This window comes from Pan paniscus, chromosome 1 (assembly GCF_029289425.2).
Source record: "Pan paniscus chromosome 1, NHGRI_mPanPan1-v2.0_pri, whole genome shotgun sequence".
NCBI classification, from domain to species: Eukaryota; Metazoa; Chordata; class Mammalia; order Primates; family Hominidae; genus Pan; species Pan paniscus.
In genome coordinates this window covers 170,766,709-170,774,256 of record NC_073249.2, presented here as the reverse complement: position 1 = coordinate 170,774,256, position 7,548 = coordinate 170,766,709, and the positions used below count along the sequence as shown (strand labels likewise).

Below are 7,548 nucleotides of genomic sequence, written 5' to 3'. Positions count from 1 at the left end.
TTCTATTAGCAATAAGGCTGATTCACTTTCTTATTATTCATGTGTTCACTGAAGTAGCACTTTAAATTTCCTTCAAGCCTGTTTTCTTTGCATTCACAACTTGACTAACTATTTGGCACAAGAAGCCTACTTTCAGCCTTTCTCAGCTTTCAACGTGGCTTCCTCATTGAGCCTAATCATTTCTAGTTTTTGATTTACAGTGAGAGATGTGCGACTCTTCCTTTCACTTGAACACTTACAGGCCATTGTAGAGTTATTAACTGGTCTAATATCAATGTTGTTGTGTCTCAGGGAGTATGGGGGCCTGAAGAGAGAAGGAAGAAAACAGAGAGACCATCAGTTTGTGGAGCAGTCAGAAAATACACATTTATCAATTAAGTTTATTTCCTGGCACCCCAAACAATTACAATACTAACATCAAAGATCACTGATCACAGATCACTATAACTCATATAATAATAAAAGAGTTTGAAATATTATAAGAATTACCAAAATGTGACAGAGACATGAAGCAAGCACATGCTGTTGGGAAAACGGTACCAACAGACTTGCTCAATGCAGGGTTGCCACAAACCTTCAATTTGTAAAATATGCAGTATCTGTGAAGTGTAATTGAATGAAGTGCAATAAAACAAGGTGTGCCTGTGTGTATATATTCACTTTGTACACACACACACATATGTGTATATATATGTGTGTATATATACATATATATACACACACACACACAATTCAATTTGGATTCAATGGAATATAGGCCACAGTGTTTGTTGCTATTGTACATCATAAATGTTTGTTGAAATATATTTTAAAGCTTCTCTCCTATTTTATTGTCATATGATCTACTTCTTTTGCCATTTCCTTACTGAACACAGACCTCAGCACATGGTAAGTAGTTTGATAAGAACTTGATCAACTACACTGAATTGACCCCTTCAAATTTTGTTTCCTGAGTTCAAAGGGCTTTACTGTCAACACCACTTAGACAATCCAGGAGCTCACCTTCCCACTGCCAAAAGGGAGAATGTAATATGATGCAGAAAGGTTCCCTACTCTGACAAGTCTGTGGGAGGGTTTGGTTTCATGACCGGAGACCTAGCAATCAATTAGAGAAAGGGAAATAGTTGCCATTGGAAACCCTGAGGCCCTGTAGCTGTCAGAGGGAGTGAAAGGCTGGAAGCTAATCAGGCATAATGAGCTTACAGTACCATAGATCATGTCAGCTAGCATTCTTATTAATTTCCTGCCCAACAGCCATGCACAGAGGACCAATTCATCCATCGGTCCTTCCCCAGCCTAGGATGTTAAATCACTTGTCAAATCAGGAATGCAGTGATGAAAATTCAGGAGGTGACATACAGGCAGGAATATCATTCATCATCCCCTAGACCCAACCTTTGGTAGCATCTTACACATACTTCCTTCTGACGGGAAGGACCAGACTCTGAGCATCTGAAACTGTCAAGGGCCAGAAAGAACATCTAATTAAGTATGGCAATAAAGTTCACTCATAGGAGGTGCACCCTAAAGTGAGAAAGATTTTGCAATTATGTCCAGAATAGAAAGAAGTAATTTATTTGCAATGTCTGCCAAGGACACGGCAAAGGATCAGTTTGGCACATGTACCATATTCGTGGTGTCTCTGACTTAGTCCAACCTTTTATTTTTCATATTGTTAAGGTGGGGCCTAAATAGGGTAAGGAGTTTTATTCTTTCATATATTTATTAACCCAATAAATACTAAGTAGGTATTCACTATGTGCCAGTTCTTGAGTGAGGCTCAAAGGAAGAAAAGATAAATTAAGACACAGTCCAGCTCTTAAGGAAAAAACAGTCTAGTAGGAAAGATTGACAAATAAGGGATGATTATTTGAATTAACACCAGTGATATGCACAGGCCACAGCAGGAAGACAAAGGAAAGATATTCTATCCAGCCTAGGGATTCAAGAAACACTTTTTAAAGGAGATGATAGTTGAGTGAATTCCTTTAAAATGAATTCAAGGTCGTACAGATAAATAAGCAACAAACCAAAACTATAACATTTGTGTCCTCTTATGTAATCTAGTAAAACAGGAAATTAAATAGGAAAAGTTAGCATTTACATCCTATTTATGACATATTTTCTAAATATAGAAATGGTAGTATATGTATTGGAGAGAACATGGTTTGTATATGATGTCTGCTTACCAGGTGTGTGACCATAGGCAAGTTCTTCACTCTCTGATCCCCAGTGTCCTTTGAAAATAAGAAAATTTACTAAAAATTGTTGTTGTAAAAATTAAGATACAATATGTTCAAAGCTTCTAACCCTATGCCTCAAATGTGTACATAAACAATGACTATAAGCTCCATCCCACATTATTTCACTTTCACCTTTTCAGAAATATTACAGAGTATTCATTTTGCATCAATATTTGCAGCTGCAGATCAGAAGGTAGCACAGGCCCTTGATCTGTGCTGTTATTGAGGAATGTTCAAAGAAGTGAGTGACCTACTGCCTTGGGGATGATTTGGGATGCTTCCCAGAAAAGATGATTTTTGAGCAAGGCAAGAATTTTCCAGGTAACATTGAGGGATAGGACAGGATATGCTGGCAGAAGAAGTACCTTGAGACAAGACAAAGAAACAAGGAAGAAGTCATGTTTGAAGAACAGTAAGATTAAAGTAGCTGCACCCTAGATTGCACTTGAAGGAAAGACAGGGATGAGAGAAAGAAAATAGAGTTGGTTGTGAAAGCTGATAAATCAGGTGGAGTCTGATTACTTCTTCATTGGGAATGAGCTGCCAAAGGAAAGTTTTAATGTCACCTATCTGGCTCCTTTTAAAAATCCCTGATAAAAATATTGTCTACTCTTTTAATACATATTTTCTGGCCTCTGCAGTCCATCTTGGCACCTAAAACAGTTTTCTTCTTCCCAAATCTAGGGGAAGTATATTGGGTTAGGATGAGCAGGCATGAGTGCCTCACATAGAGGATATTCTCAAGGATGAGAATTTGGGGTACACCTTGTGATTTGAGGGGGAACTTGAGGGAGACAAAAGATAATTTCATGGTCAGAAAGATAAAAGTTTAACTGGGGATCATTATTATACAAAGAAATAAATACATAACACTGTCATGACCTTGAGGAGAAACATCCGGGTGCAGTTCAGGGCTTAGGCTGTGAACACAAACTGTATAACCCAGGGGACCTTTTATGTGTGTACAGACAAAACAGAGATCTGGAGTGCACTATGTCACTCAAGGAGATAACACATAGGCAGAACCCTGAGGTATCAGAAAGGATTTGCCAAGAAAGAGACAACAGAGGCAAGGAAGGGCATCTCAGGCAAATGGATTGCCACGTGCCAAGGTGCGGAGGTTCCAGAGAGCAGTTTCTCAGTTCCAAAGTGATTTTGCTTTCACTCAGGTTACCTCAGTTGGGGTCACAGGTGCTATGATCCTTATTTCAGAGTGAAGGAAGCAAAGGATGAATCAGGTTAGGCAACTCACCCAAAGTCACTCATCTGAGCTGCACAGAAAGGAAACCAAACCTGGACCGACTGATCAGGGATTCAGATCCTCTCCTCTAGGTTCACCACCTGTGATGGAAAGGTTATTACATCCCTTCTTTTCATCTTTGGGGAGAGCAGTTCCTAATGAGTGAGGAACTAGGAGAGAAAACAACACCATATCAAGCTAATAGTAAAGAATCACTAAGGATATGAGATCAGAGTTGGCAGGCAGCTTCTGAAATGGGGGGATCATTTATGTTAAATTCAAACATGTTGACAATTTAATCCACCTTGAATCAGCCTCACTATTGCAAGACTCACAGCAGCCTGCTATGAATGTTACAGATAATTTCTTTTTGCTAGTTAAAGCTAGTACCCCAAAAAGGGAGTGGAACTGGTTGGTAGAAACTTAAGAACTGTTTTTCTTTCTTCCATTCATTCATGCTTTTTAATAAGGAAAAATTGAGTTTCCTCCATGCACCAGTCTCTGTGCTAAGCATTAAGGATATAGAGATAAATCAGACACTTTCTTCATACTGAAGAGCTCACAATCTAATGTGAGAAAAGAAACCAACAAGTACAACCCAATAAGAAACTTGTATAAGGAGTGGAAAGTACATAGACTGAGAGGAGCACAGAAATGAGAGTTACTGACTGGCTGAAGTGGACTAAACCAGGCTTCTGAAAGACATGGTTTTTGAAACGGACTTAGAAAATGACTAGAGATGGCCAGTGGTACAATTTGAGCATCAAAGAAAATCAACAAAATCAATGTCAAAATCCATTGACTAAAATAAGACTACATATGTGAGTCCGTATGGATCTGAGTAAGCAAATGGTCGGGAAGGGAAAGCTTTTCCTTACAGTAGAAAGCCAATTAATAAAAGTAAAAAAATATTGTATTTAGAAGATCACCATTTGGTAATTGCTATACTCTCAATGTGTCCTCCAAAATTCATATGCTGAAACTTGATACCAATGTGATAGAATTAAGAGGTGGGGTCTTTAGGAGGTGATTAGGCCAGGAGGGCTCTGCTCTCATGGATTGGATTAAGTGCCTTAAAGGGCTGATAGCAACTAGCTAGGCCCTTTACCCTTCTGCATTCCACCACGTGAGGACACAATGTTCATCCTCTCTTGAGGACTTAGCACCAAGGCACAAGGCCCTCACCAGACACTGAATCTGCTGGTGTCTTGATCATGGAATTCCAAGGCCTCCAGAACTGTGAGAAATAAGTGTCTGTTATTTGATCAATTATGTAGTCTGTGTATTTTGTTATAGCAACACAAATAAACTAAGACAGCAGCTATGACAATAATAGATTTAGACAAGAATTATTAATGGATATTAAAACTCCTGGATGAAAGTTTCAGGAGTAACAGGATATGTGCATAGTTTTAAGTTATCTCTTGCAAAGTCACTTATTAATTACAAAGGGGAAAATGTAAACTTCATAGCAGAGAAATCTGGAAGATACCACCTAACCAAGAGATCAAAATTAACATCACCAGTAAGGGGACAATTTCACATCTTGTGCCTCTTGACACAAAGCATTGAGAAGAACACACATCTTTCTGTGACATTTTTGCGAAAAAATAGCATAATCTAAATCTAATCATGAGGAAACAGATAACACCAAATTAAGGAACATTCCGCAAAATAACTGACCTGTCCGCTTTAAAAATGTCAACGCCACAAAAGACATAGAAAGATTGAACAAAATTGCTCCAGATTAAATTAAATACATCATTATTTTTAAAATAATAATTGTGATATAAGAACAAGTAGCAGAAACTGGGAGCATTTAGGGCAAACCTAAACTCCGTCGGCTTCTGCTGCACGTCTGCTGAATCAGCTGGGGGATCTGCTCCTCAATGTTTCTTCGCTCCAAGACCCAGGCCAATAAAGCAGTTTCTATCTAGAACATTGCCTTCTCCCTGCAGAGGAAAACGAGAACTCTTGAGGACTGCGCACTGGTGATTAAATACTTCTCTCGCAGATCACTGGCCAGATTAAGTCCAGTGACCCAGCATAGCCCTAGGGGGCCTGGCAGTGTGATCCCATCCAGTTATCAGAAGGCGAGAGCATTTGAAATATTTAGTGAAGACCCCTAATGACTACCAAGTTTATGGAGTTTTGTAGATTGTAGTGTCTTCAGCAAATATTTAGCAAAAAAACAGTTTTGTGCCAGGTATGGTACTAAACACTGAAGATAAGACATGGTTCTCTGGTTTCATAAAACTTAGGACTCCTTGAGATTAAAGCTTTACAAAAAATGGTATATTTGGTGGTAGAAAATTAGAAAGTCCCAGCTCTAGGCCCCTTCTTTTGGAGAAGGGGAAACTAAAGCCCGGAGATGTTCTCAGGATGATCGAGATGGAAGAAGGCTGGTTTCTATACCCCAGCACTTTATTAAAGCAAGTGAGAGAAAGGAGGCTTAAAGCCATCTCTATGTTTATGAAGCTCTCTTGAAAGTTGCATAAATGGGTTAGGGTGTTCTGTTTACATAGAAAGGCTAAGGAATGTAGACAAGGCATCCACTTTGAGTATGGGTGTGACAGAGGCCAAAAAGGCCATGAACCCTAAAAAGGGCCAGGAAAGCTATGGTCAGCTGCCCTGACCTGGCACCAGGCCACACATCATGCTGTCTATAGACTCTCCCATGTCAATACTTAGCATGTGAGATGGGCAGTTCCCCAGTCTGAAGAAGTGCAGACTTCTCATGAAACAGTTCAAGTGTATGTGGTTAAAAAGCACAAACAAAAACTGTTCATTCAAAGTGTCTAAAAACAAGGCTGACTTACATATCAACTTATAGGATGCTTTCTTTGTCCACAGTAAACATTTTGGGAATAGAGCAGTTGACTGGACATCTCTCATGTGCAGCAGCAGCAGGCAAAAGAACTTTGGACTTTATCTGGTTTGCCTTTGATTCTCAGTTCTCTCAGTTACTTGCTAAGCAAATGACATCTCCTTTCTCTGTTTCATATCCCTCATCTGTTAAACAGGGATCATAATACCTAACATCGTGGGCTTCCAAGACAAATCCTAGGGGAGGAATTCTGCAATGCACCCAGTACTTGCCAAGTATTGTGTCTGGTATTTAGCACAAAAGGAATTTTAGTTTCCTCTACCTCTCACTTTGGGAGCTCAGATAAATTAGTAGCTGTATTTTCCTAGACAAAAGATTCTATTTGTTTATGTGTCCTACACTGCATTAGGCTAAGCTATGGCAAGAAAGAGAAAAAAAAACTTAAGTGGATTAATACATTTAAAATGTACTTCTTGCACATGTAATACTTCTAGGTGGGTGTTGTCAGGGTCACTCCTCCCCATGCTGGTGGTAGCTTGATATATTTACTCTGTGGCTTCCAAGGTTACCCAAGGTGTTGACATCACAGTGGACTAGGAGAGAGAATGAGCATGGAGGCGCATTTGGGGAGAGTGAGGAGGGCTGAACCTGGAGATGGGATCGTTATTCATGCTTCACACTGACTCGCAGAGAACTGAGTTATGTGGTCACAACTCATATAAGGGAAACTGGGAGATCTCACCTTGCTGTATTTTTGCAAATAAAAATTAAAACCTTAGTTTCCCATAAAGAGGCAGCGTAAACATCCGGCAGGGAAGAATGGAATTTTGGGGACAGTTAGCAGTCTTGATTATTAATTAAGAGCAAATAGTTCTTCCCTTGTAGCGTTCATCACCATCCCTCAAAAACACAAGTAATAGAAAAAGCTGAGATAGAGTTACCCTGGGAGAATCCAGGAATAACTTTGGTAAGGTAAGTGTATATAAATTGAAAGAAAACACTCGACTGCTATTCTAATCATTCTTGTAATCAACATTTATTTAATTTTTATTAGGCATCACTTGGTGGGGATACAAAGATGGAAAGAGGAAGGCAATGTATGCTAGAAGGATCAGAAGACAACCATAGTTAGCTAAGAGGTCATGATTTAGCAACAAATGAAACCAGACTTGTCTAACAAATTTCTCATCAACAAACATTGTACAAAAAAAAGTACTGAATAAAAGTATTGTGTATGT

General features: G+C 39.2%; 1 long non-coding RNA gene across 1 annotated transcript; it reads right to left on the bottom strand.

Annotated features, from left to right (window-relative positions):
- Nucleotides 1–240: 240 nt before the first annotated feature.
- On the bottom strand, nt 241–3,539 carry LOC134728882 (uncharacterized). Its single transcript, XR_010109740.1, has 3 exons — nt 3,496–3,539; nt 2,190–2,237; nt 241–304 (listed from the first exon to the last, which is right to left on the bottom strand). It is a non-coding gene; the product is annotated as an uncharacterized LOC134728882 (long non-coding RNA).
- Nucleotides 3,540–7,548: the final 4,009 nt, after the last annotated feature.